This window comes from Schistocerca gregaria, chromosome 4 (genome assembly GCF_023897955.1).
Source record: "Schistocerca gregaria isolate iqSchGreg1 chromosome 4, iqSchGreg1.2, whole genome shotgun sequence".
Taxonomy (NCBI): domain Eukaryota; kingdom Metazoa; phylum Arthropoda; class Insecta; order Orthoptera; family Acrididae; genus Schistocerca; species Schistocerca gregaria.
In genome coordinates this window covers 36,079,750-36,091,939 of record NC_064923.1, presented here as the reverse complement: position 1 = coordinate 36,091,939, position 12,190 = coordinate 36,079,750, and the positions used below count along the sequence as shown (strand labels likewise).

The following is a 12,190-nucleotide window of genomic DNA, read 5'->3' as shown; positions in this document are numbered from 1 at the left end:
GACAATTGTGCTATCTCAGTGGCCTGGTCGTGGCACTACTAAGGCCTCTCTGTTCATCTGCAACCCTAAGGGCCTTGTAGGCTTACCAGCGAACTGCGCCCTTGATCAATCCTCAGGTCTCATTCCCTGCAGAATGACCTCCTCACTCCAGTGTTTGGCAACCTCCATACTTAAGGCGCGTTCAGCAGTACGAACTCAGTCGAAATATTGTACTAACGGTTCAGATGGTCCCTGAATATGCCAATAATACTGACGATCCAATTCATTGTGGGGATGAGGTGAAAGCTTAGATGTAATAATAGTCCATTGGAGGTAGGCAAGGGTAGGTTGTTCTCACAGTACTTCTAAGAAGAGCCCAGTCTGGGTCCCCACACTGGGCAGATACAACAAATGCAAAATGGTAGCTTCCGGCTCACCCAATGCCTCAGCATGCAGCTGGAAACGCATGACCAGCCAGGGGAAATGTTGAATTTGGTTGATACTGTCAATGGCGAGCTGGGTGACATCTCTGAGCAAATGCATGACCAGGTTCAGCAGTCTGGCAGACTGTACTGTCACCTCCCCCTGTGGTATGCCAGCTGCCTGGCTGGAGTGCTTGGTTATGCATAACTTCAAATTCTTCCTCTATCCCAATAGTACTGGCTTTGGCTCGTAACTGAGTAATTCTGCAAGCTAACTCGTCTGTCTCTTCCTTGGATCATTTATCGCTTTGCACAGAGCTAAGATCACCTGATCTGGCCTGCCAGTGTCAAAGCTGGGCCTGAATTCTTGCCCTTTGTTTTGGAGTGACTTCAATACTCTCCAAAAACCTCAAGTTCTGCTCAAGCTGGTCAACAGCCTGCTCAATCAAAGGTATAAGGTTGTCAACCTTCCCCAGGATGTCAGGAGAAATGACAATTGGCTTGTGTAATGTAGCCCGCAGCCTATTTACTAACTCAGTTATGGTCCCTTGGGTTGACTGTTGATGACAGGTGAGCTCATAACACAGATGGTCAATTTTTAAGTATGATAACCCTGGACAGCTCCTGGCAGCCATGCTCCTATGAAACCTAACATGCTCCGCTCGTAACTGGGATATATCCACGCTCTGCTACCATTGATATCGTCCTACTCAAGTGTGGATTTATCGTTAAGTAGGAGTGGGAGGGCTAGGGCAAGTTCCAGGAGATCGAGCAATACAGGCTCTGACAGAGATAGCGAGTGGCGCGCCTCAAATAGGCAACTCTCTTAACCCAAATACCTGTCTAAGGTACAAGGCACAGTATCATGGTTGGGTGCAGAATATTGAAAACCAATTGTGGCCCTGCAATGATCATAAATACAGACGCTTCTTATCTTCCCAAACCTTACGTCCAAAGAATGTATATAAAAGGATATACCAAAATTATGGTCACTACGCAATCAAACCAACAACCGGGGCACAATTCTCAATAATGATGGGTTAATTGTCAGACCTGTTGTGACCAAACATATATATAAAAGATTTAAACAATACATACATACATAAAACTAAAAAAATGTAATGATCCAAGCAACAAGCCCAGAATACTACAGCTGAAGGCCGTAAGCTACCAGGTAAACCTGCTGCGGGTAAGGCTATTAAATGCCCAGAATTATTTTACCTTTAAAATATTAACGGACATAGATAAAGGACTATGACATGATAATTGTTGAAGCAAGTAGCAGGTGTTACAAGCACAAGATATGTCTGCTTGTGTCTGTATATGTGCGGATGGATATGTGTGTGTGTGTGTGTGTTTCCGCTCCCGGGATTGGAATGACTCCTTACCCTCTCCCTTAAAACCCACATCCTTTCGTCTTTCCCTCTCCTTCCCTCTTTCCTGATGAAGCAACCGTGGGTTGCGAAAGCTTGAAATTTGTGTGTGTGTTTGTGTTTCTTATTGTCTCTATCAACGTACCAATGCTTTTGTTTGGGAAGTTACAGCATCTTTGTTTTTAGATATATTTTTCCCACGTGGAATGTTTCCCTTATTATTAAAAGGAGTGGTTTCGTGGTGGCAGATTATTAAAATTAGGCTAATAGTTGTCTGACGAAGAAATAAGAGCGTTAAAACCTGTGGGAAGCGGCTAAAAATGATCAGTGATATGGGAAAAGCGGAAATGGAAATAAAGCGAAAGTTGTTAGAACTAGCCGAAATGGTTGTTTAACAACTGCTAGTGGCTGTAAAACATTTGGTAAAGGGAAGACGGTCACGAGCCATCTTCCCTATGCCAGTAATGCAAATTTCCGAGGTATTCAGGTACTATTTCTGAACAATCTACTAAATATAGAACCCTGAAACATGGTATGCATATTTTCAGTAATAATTGCATTAATCTAGGCTAGTGCAAATTCAGGCACATCAAGTTTGTAGAGACCATTTGACATTTTTTCAAACATTTGGTTTCGTTAATTTTTTTTATTTTTGATAAAATTTATAATTGTTTTTGGCCAAATGTGCATTTGTTGTCTTGGGACAACTGCACAAAATTTCAACACTCTGTGACAAACCATTCAGGAAGTAATGGTACCTACAGGATAAAAAATGTAGTTTTGAGAAAACTTGGTTTAAAATTTTATTTGTATACTATTTACAAATTTTTGTTACAGTGCACACTATTACTATTTTCCTGCAGTATATCCAGCATCATATGAACTGCAAGAATGCTCCCTTCTTTTATTCTTGGCTCTTCTTCTTTTTCTCTCTTCTTTTGTGCAATTGAGGGCAGCTATGTCTGCTTTACGAATTCTTGAAAAATCGATATTATGCAATGCCGGTCTAGTGTTTGCACCTGCATTTACTCCAAGTCTCTTGAGCACCTCATTTTTTCTTGATGTTCCATCACTAAAACACAAAACAGTGTCTAATACCCCAAATTTTAAAGTTTCATAGTGTACAAAGACCGTTTTTGATAGGCAATTGCAAATTTTGAGTTTTTCCATGTAAGCACTTCTTGAGTAGATCAGTATTAGCCAAGTCCCTAAATATAGTTTTTATTGCACTCATAACTGTTAGAGGTGAAGTTTGTTTGTATTTATAATTTTCACCAGAAAATAATGCCCGATTATATTTGCACCAAGTTCCATGATCATTTGGGCAAAGGCTGTGTTGTGGGTCTTCATTACTTGATACTTTATGGAAAAATATTGCCCATACAGCTCTTCTCATATTCTCCAAAACATTACAGTTCCTTCTTGTGGCTAATCCATAGTAAATTTGCAGCTTGTCTATTTCATAGTTTGTAAGACGTCCTTTTCCTCCAAGTTATTTTCCATCTTCTAATTTATTTCCTACCTTTTCCTGTAGAATCTTTCTCAGCCTTGAGCCAAGTCTTTTCCGAACATGTCCTATGCATTCTAGTGTTGTAATCTGAATGTCAGAGCCTTATGGCTTCTCTTCACAGATTTTTGCGAAGGCTTTACTGTCACCATCACTGAGATATTTCGTGTATGTGACACATCTTGCACTGAAAGGGCGCTCAAATATTTTCCTTACTCCAGCTGCCTCCATACTCCCACTCGGTCCACTATAATTTTTTTCACAGATGTGTTTTGCTCCTGGGTTATTTTGACAAACAAACCAAAATTTATTCATCACTTCTACATCTAAAACTTTTCCAGTGTCAAAAGATGTGACAGAAATGATGTCATTGAGAGACATGTGCCCTCGTTTCTGCCATGAACCATCAAAACAAGCTGTTATGTGTGTGGAATTGTCTCTGGTGTTTTTATTTATCACTTTCTGAGCTGTTTCTTTCATTGACAAGTTACACACATAGCTGACAGCTGAACCAGTGACTTTATTATAAACTGAAAATCACGTGGAAGGCTGAGGAGTATCTAGTAGTGCACAGAGAATCTTTCCTGCCTGCACACCTTTACCTATTGATGTGAGTCCATATACAAGGCGTATATTATTGTCATATAACTTCATTGGACCACAGCTGGATGTCATTGTTGCCGCAGTATATTTGCACTTAGCACATTCTAAAACTAGCTGACTCACAACACCCTTGCGAATATTTCTGTTCTCACCCAAAGATATAATACCACCACACTCCTTACATCACGAATGTGAACTGATAAATTCACTTAGTATCTTCAAGTCAATTATAATACATGCACAGTTTTCTTTGTTTCGAAGGTTTATGTGACAGTCAAACAAAGAATCAAGTTTTACTTTCAACTTTGTTCTTGATGCACCTACGGGTTGCTTGTTTGAAGTACATGAAGGCAAACATTCTTCTTGTCTGTTGCTTTTATTTTATTGATTTCCTCTGAATCTTGTCTTTGGTGAAAATTTGGGAACATTCCATTTAACAGCTCTGTAGCTACACGGGAAGAGTGAGCAGTACAGTCATCATGTTGAAACCACATGCACTGATGCATAGTTTGTGGTACCTCGTCCAGCAAAATGGGCAGAACGTTTTGCAGGAACTGTGCATAGTTATTGCCATTTAGTATACCTGGAATGACGTACGGCCCCACAATGACATTTCTGACGATACCGTACCACACATTAACACACCACAGTTTGTACTAGAAAGTGATGATTTGCAGAAAGCATTAATTTTTTTGTTTTTATTTGAAAAAAAAAATTTAAAAAATGCTGCAAAGTAGCATTGAATATTTGTCGAGGCATATGGTGATCATTCTCTATAAGAAGCAACATGCAATAGATGGTTTCAACGGTTCAAAAATAATGATTTTGACCTAAGAAATGAAAGAACGTGGAAGACCACTGAAAAGTTCGAAGATGCCGAATTGCAAGCAATATTGGATGAAGATGACACTTTTGAGTCAGAAGCAAATGGCAGCAATGCTAAATGTTGCACAACAAACAATTTCTGACCGTTTGAAAGCTATGGGAAAGATCCGAAAGTGTGGAAAATGGGTGCCACATGAATTGAATGAAAGACACATGGAAAACTGAAAAACCACTTGTCAAATTTTGATTCAAAGACGTGAAAGAAAATCAATTTTGCATCAAATTTGTTACTGGCGATGTAAAATGGATTTATTTTAAGAATCCTAAATCGGAAAAATCATGGGTTAATCCAGGACAACCATCAACATCAAATGCAAAACCAGATCGATTTGGTAAGACGACAACGCTCTGTGTTTGGTGGGATCAGAAAGGTGTGGTGTGTCATGAGCTTCTAAAACCCGGTGAAACTGTGAATAGTAATCACTATAGACAACAAATGATCAATTTGAACTATGCATTGATCAAAAAAAGACCAGAATTGGCCAGAAGACATGGAAAAGTAATTTTCTTACACGACAATGCACCTGCACACAAAGCAAAACTGGTTCAGGATACAATCAAAACACATGGCTGGGAGCTGCTACCCCACCCACCGCATTCACCAGACTTGGCCCCTTCCGACTACCATTTGTTTTCACCAATGGGACACACATTGGCTGAGGAACACTTCGAATCCTACGAAGAAGTCGAAAATTGTGTGTCTGATTGGTTTGCTTCAAAAGACGAATATTTCTATTGGCGTGGTGTCCACAAATTGCCAAAAAGGTGGTCAAAATGTATGGAAAGCAATGGTCAGTACTTTCAATAAAATGTTTTTACTTTTAAATTCAAAATTAGTGTTTCATTTTCACACAAAAACATGCATTTCATACCAGTACACCTGGTAGTCCAAGAAACAAATAATTAATGGGGTATTTAATTCCCTATGTTTTTTGGTTAGCTCTCTTCCCTATAGCAAAATATGCTTCTGAACCCTTACATTTGTCTTCTAGCCATACCTGCTTGGCCATTTTGCATTTCCTGTCTATCTCATTCTTTAGATGTTCACCTACTGCATTTTTAAATTTTCTGTTTTCATTAGTTAAATTCAGTATGTCCTGTGTTATCCAAGGTTTTCTACTAGGTCTGGTCTTTTCACCTATTTCATCCTTTCCTGCCTTCACTATTTTATCTCTTAAAGCTACTCATTCATCTTTTACTTTGTTGCTTTCCCCTGGTCTAGTCATCTGTCACCTAATGCTGCTACTGAAATCTTCAAAAACATCTGATTTTTACAACTTATCCAGGTCCCATCTCCTTTATTTCCTACATTTTTGCAGTTTCTTCAGTTTTAATCTGCAGTTCAGTATTGATACTCTGTGGTCATAGTCCATAACACCCCTGGAAATGTCTTGCAATGGAAAATCTGATTCCAAAATCTCTGTCTTGCCAAGATATAGTCAATCTGAAATATTCTGATATGTCCAGGTCGCTTCCACATGTGCATCCTTCTCTCGTGATTTTTAAGCCAATGTTCGTGATGATTAAATTATAGTCTGTGCAAAATTCTAGCAGGCAGCTTCCTCTTTCATTCCTTTCTCTCAGTCCATGATCATGTGCTATTTTCTTCTCTTCCTTTTCCTTCTATCAAATTCCAGTCCCTCACCACTATTAAATTTTCATCTTCCATAACTATCTGAATAATTTATTTTACCTCGACATACATTTCTTTAATCTCTTCATCTGTGGAGCTGGTTGGCATATAAGCCTGTGCTACTGCTGTGGTTGCTGGCTTTGTATCTCTCATGGCTACAATAAATGCGTCCAAATTCATAGTATCTTAACCATATTCCTATTTTCTTATTCATTATAAAACCTACTCCTGCATTACCTATCTTTGATTTTGTATTTCTAAAGCTGTATTTACCTATCCACAAGTCCTGTTTCTCCTGTGACCAAACTTCACTTATTCCCACTGTTAAGTGGCGTCCTCCTTTAGCATTACTTTTCTTTGACAGTAGTAGTCAATACCAGAAATACTTTTCGAATTTTGGACAGGTCAGTACTATCTCTGTTGTGGTTGGCAGGAGAGCCATCACCGTGTTACTAGAGGAGGCCGAAAGGCACCCGTTTTAGCTCACGCAGGCTGGCGTGAGTTCTGGAACAGGACAAGGAAATTAGAATTTAGAAAAACCGACGTAGCTGGTGGAATACTTAACTTTAATCCATTAATGATGAACGTCGGTCTTGACATTACATGATTCACAATATCAATAGTAACTGATAATGGCACCTTGCTAGGTCGTAGCAAATAACATAGCTAAAGGCTATGCTAACTATCGTCTCAGCAAATGAGAGCGTATTTACTCAGTGAACCATCGCTAGCAAAGTCGGCTGTACAAATGGGGCGAGTGCTAGGAAGTCTCTCTAGACCTGCCGTGTGGCGGCACGCGGTCTGCAATCATCGCTAGTGGCGGCACGCGGGTCTGACGTAAACTACTGAACCGCGGCTGATTTAAAGGCTACCACCTAGCAAGTGTAGTGTCTGGTGGTGACACCACAATCTCAACTGTTTTTCTGACAAATTTCATATAATTTTGTATACAATATGTTATATTTCAAGCTAAAATTTATGAAAAGGAATTACTTTGTTTTAGAGGAGATGCTGAGACACAGATAGGCACACCAGAAAGACCGAATAGGCACAACAAAAAGACTGACACAAATGCTTTCGGCCAGTAATGGCTACATCAGAATTAGACTGCATACACATTCACACATATGCAACTCATATGCACAACTGCAGTCTCAGGCAACTGAGGCCGAAAGCTATTATTTGTTGTGCCTATCTGCGACTCAGCTCTGCTATATGATAAGTAGCAACTTTCCTTTTCACAATAATGTTACATTCCATCCTGGGTTTTCCATCGTTTGAATTACTTTGCTTTCATTGTTACAGTCGATATGTTCTAGCTCTGAATGTACATGTTTTCTTTTATTTTTCATGGAAACTTTTGAAATCACAAAATATTTGGCACATTTAAAATTTCTATTATCAATCTAGTACTGTATACTATGTTTATTTCTGGATTCATTTATAAATAAGAATCTAAATTAATAGAAATTCATTTGTCAAGAAAAATTTCAAACTCTTTGGAATACTGACATTACCACAGAGTGAAGTAGTAGTAAGCATGTCTCTGATGTGATTGGATGTATTTTTGTATTTTAGACAAAAATGTAATTTCAGCTTTGTTAATGTGAAAATTCAAAAGACAGGGTGATGTAGTAAAATGTGAGAAAATAAAACATTATGAAAATAAAAATTCTACAAAGACATTCAAAATTACTTAGATCAATTGAACTGTGAGAACTTAAACTCTGAGAATTTCAGCTTCAAGAATGGGACCCCTAGACATGAGGCAACTGTGCAAGAAAAGATAAGTAAAAAGTTTATTGTCCTCTCGAATCTTCTGAAAAGACTTCACTATCATGAGCAGTAGCAACAACAAGAAAGGGAGGGGTAGATTACACCACTATATTTAACTTCAATTTATCCATTTCCATTTTTAAATTTTCTAACCTACCTGCCCAATTAAGGGACTTAACATTCTGTGCTCTGATCTGTGGAACACCAGTTTTGTTTTTCCGATAACAACATCCTCCTGATTAGACCCTTACCTGGGGATCCGAATGGGGGACTATTTTACCTCTGGAGTATTTTTCCCAAAAATGGTTCAAATGGCTCTGAGCACTATGGGACTCAACTGCTGTGGTCATCAGTCCCCTAGAACTTAGAACTACTTAAACCTAACTAACCTAAGGACATCACACACATCCATGCCCAAGGCAGGATTCGAACCTGCGACCGTAGCAGTCGCACAGTTCCAGACTGTAGCGCCTAGAACTGGTCGGCCACACTGGCCGGCTTATTTTTCCCAAGAGGATCACTTAGTCATACAGTAGACTGGCATGCCCTCAGGAAAAATTAGGGCTATAGTTTACCCTTGCAGTACCAGCACAGAAAGGCTTGTTTGATTGATGTTACAAGGCCAGGTCAGTCAATCATCCAGATGGTTGCTCCTGCAACTATTGAAAAGGCTGGCCTCTCAACAGATACCCCTCTGTTGTGGTTGCACCTATTTTATGGCTACCTGTATCGCTGAGACACACAAGCCATCAAACAGCAAGTCTATTGTGGATTACTTCATAGGTGTATGAGCATTTTTTCAGGAGAAATGTTTATTTCAATTTAGCAGATTTTTCAGCATATTTCAGTGGCATTATGATGCACATAATGTGAATGCCAACTTTCCAATGATGTGTTCACAAAACTGGGCCAACCACAGTCTAAAGAAGAAAAGGAGAACCACAAGGCAAAGCACCATGAAGTTGTAATGGTACTTGAATTACATAACCATTACAGCAGCACCTCAATCTGTCAATACCAGCAACATTCTACTGTGTTTCTGTAAAGTAGTTAATATATTTCTGAGACAACATTCAGATTTGATTTCATTAATGTAGAGGTACTTTGATACATCGATATGTTTATATTGCAATGATATTATTCTTATGTGAATTTTCTTTTGTCATTATGATCTTTGACGTACTTGTAACTCTGATTTTTGGGCGCATAAGCGATTATTAGAGAGTCAGACCATTAGAAAGTCAAGTCTTGGACATCAGGTCAGAAAGACGCAAATTGTAGTCAGTTTATAAAATGTGAACTTTAACAGTGAGGAAGACGTTTTCAAGTATGTTTTGTATTGTGAAGTGATGTTTTGTGTGTTACATGATATTGCAACAAAAGCAATAAAAATGAAGTGTAACTTAAATTCAGAGTGCTGACAAAGGTTTAATCTTCAAGAATGGTTTGTGAAACACATCTATAAAACTTTTGAATATCACAGAATAAGACCTAGGCCTCTTTGCATCCGAGCTTAGAATCATCACTACCTACATTTTTGACGATTGGGCCATGAGTTTACGAGACCAGCATGGGAGACACGAAAAGATGAGTGCCTAGTTTATCCATTATTTCATGAAATGACTTTATTAACTGTGCTCTAATGACACCTGCCACATAATACATCTTTGTTGTTGCCCGAAAATGCACTATTTAGCAGCGTGAGCAACCCCACAATCATAATTAATGCCTTTGTTGTGGTAGGGTTGTTAGAAAGTGAAGTATCAGAACCTGAGATATTTCAAGATGATGCCCGTCAAACCAAAGTAGTAGCCTCGCCTGGAACTTCGGGAAAGAAATTGGTCAGATTGGTAATGGTGTTGCTGGGACTTCTGGTACTCTGTTGTCATTCTCTCTGTCACGAAAGCTTCGAGTGTATCCTCCATAGGTTGACTTGGAAGAAAGTGCAAAGAAAGTCACCAACAAGCAAAACAGTAGTAGTGACCTCCACTCTACACAAAAAAGATTTTCAAGCTGAAAAAGAAACCAGGAAAGGGGTGGAAGGAGCAAAACTCCAAACAAAAATTTTTTGTGGGGAGGAACTAGAAGGATGAAGCTGTAATGAAAATGAAGAAGCAAAAAATGACAGCTGGAAAGATTAGGCAGGCTAAAAAACTGAAAAAATAAGTCTTTGACTTAATCAGGCAAAGAAGAGCCAACAATTTATGCATATTTTACAATAGGCCATTTTCAGACATTTTATCACAGGATTTGTGGATCTGGTGTGTATGTTGTTGAAGCTGGCCTTGAGAGCAATGTTCCAATGCGGAGGAAGAAGACATCTACTTTGTCTGTGATTTCTGTTCTTAAAATGTGTATTTTTGTTGTTTATTGGGTCTAGTTATTAAAAACTTGGTCGATATTAGTGTAATATTTTGGAAAATTGAAGTTCTTTGTTAAAAACCTGTTTTGGTACTTAACACTATGGAGACCAGCTACTTAGAAGAATATCAGGCCTAGGAAACTTACCATTTATTCTGATATGCTACTGGCACGTACATAATTGATGTCTCTTCAAGAGTAACACACTTTTAAAAAAAGTTACTTTAGTTCTTTGACAGAGGACAAATTTTAAAATAATTATGAAAGAAAGTGTAATTATTCTACCAAGAAACAAGTATGAGATGAGTTATTGAGCAATTTATGTCTCTTGGCTTCTTCATTTTCATATCATCTACGTACGACAACATTCACTTACCAAATAGAGAGTTGTTCTGGCACTTCAGCAGTTCTGTGATATGCTCCTCCTGGTTAAATTTATCATCAATCTGTAATACCAAGAATTTAACATTGTCAGCTTCTTCTATGTGCTTGTTGTCATATTATGGGGATATAATGGCAGAAAAGCTTTTACAAGTTCTTAACTGCATGTAGTATGTGTTTTCAGTGTGTGCCCCAGAAGACAATGTAAATGGGCAGATTTGAGTGAAAGTATGAAAACTATGTTAGCAGTCCTCTGAGCACAATGAGAGAGATTGCCAACTGTGAAGCAGGCAGAATTTGGCTTTTTGGTCAACTTACCCACATGCTGGTGCCATGATAGTCCATCTGTATGCCCAGGAACTTCACACGTGGAACCTTGTCCAGTGTATATTCATTGATCTATTCTCAGTTTCATTTGTTTGTAATGACATACTATGAGTTTTTGTGAGAGTAAGGGTTAAGGTGTAGGCTGCGAACCTATTATAAACCTGTTTTGTTATTTTCCTGGCTGTCTGGTATGGATGTGTTGATGCCCATTACCAACGTAATTATGTAATCACTGCTAAACATTGTAGTTTTTTAAAGGGGGCCAAGCACTGAACATTGAGGTATGTCATATGTAATGTTTCCATGTTCTCAAATTTAAGGTTACTCCTGTTGTGTCATTTGCTAATGTGACCTTTGGTTTTCTATAGTTAGGATATTACTGCATCCATGAACTTGGGGAGAGCTACAAAGAACTAAAAACAGCAGAAAGACAGTATTAAATTTTTGGGATTACAGTTTGATAATAAATTTGAATGGGAGGAGTATACCACAGAACTGTTGAAGCACTTAAACAAATCCCTAATTGCTATGTGAATTTTGTGAGACGTAAGTGATATAAAAATAAAAAGCTAGTGTACCATGCTTTCTTACATTCCATAATGTCATATGGTATTCTTTTCTGGGGTAACTCATCAAGCCAGGCTACAGTTTTCTAAGCCCAAAAATGTGAAATAGGAATCATTTGCAGTATGAACTCAAGAACATCCTGCACAGAGGATACTAATTACCGCTTCCCAGTATATTTATTCCTTACTGAAATTTGCCATTAAAAATATATCTTTTTGTCAAATCAGTAGCTCAGTTCATGGAATGAATAACTTTCATAAAGATTTAAAGTCACTTACTTTGGTTCAGAAAGGTGTCCACTATTCAGTTAAACACATTTTCAATAACATGCCAGCAGCCATATAAAGTTTAACTAAAAATAAAGTTTAGTTTGAGA

General features: G+C 38.4%; 1 protein-coding gene across 3 annotated transcripts in view; it reads right to left on the bottom strand.

Annotated features, from left to right (window-relative positions):
* LOC126266851 (vitellogenin receptor-like) overlaps positions 1-10,936 on the bottom strand; it is a 294,813-nt gene extending 283,877 nt beyond the window's left edge. For 2 of the 3 annotated variants that reach the window (XM_049971452.1, XM_049971456.1), the window contains exon 1: positions 10,916-10,936. The gene's annotated coding sequence lies outside the window, so the exon portion shown is untranslated. The remainder of the gene's footprint in view (positions 1-10,915) is intronic. The other variant, XM_049971455.1, reaches the window with a different exon arrangement.
* Positions 10,937-12,190: the final 1,254 nt, after the last annotated feature.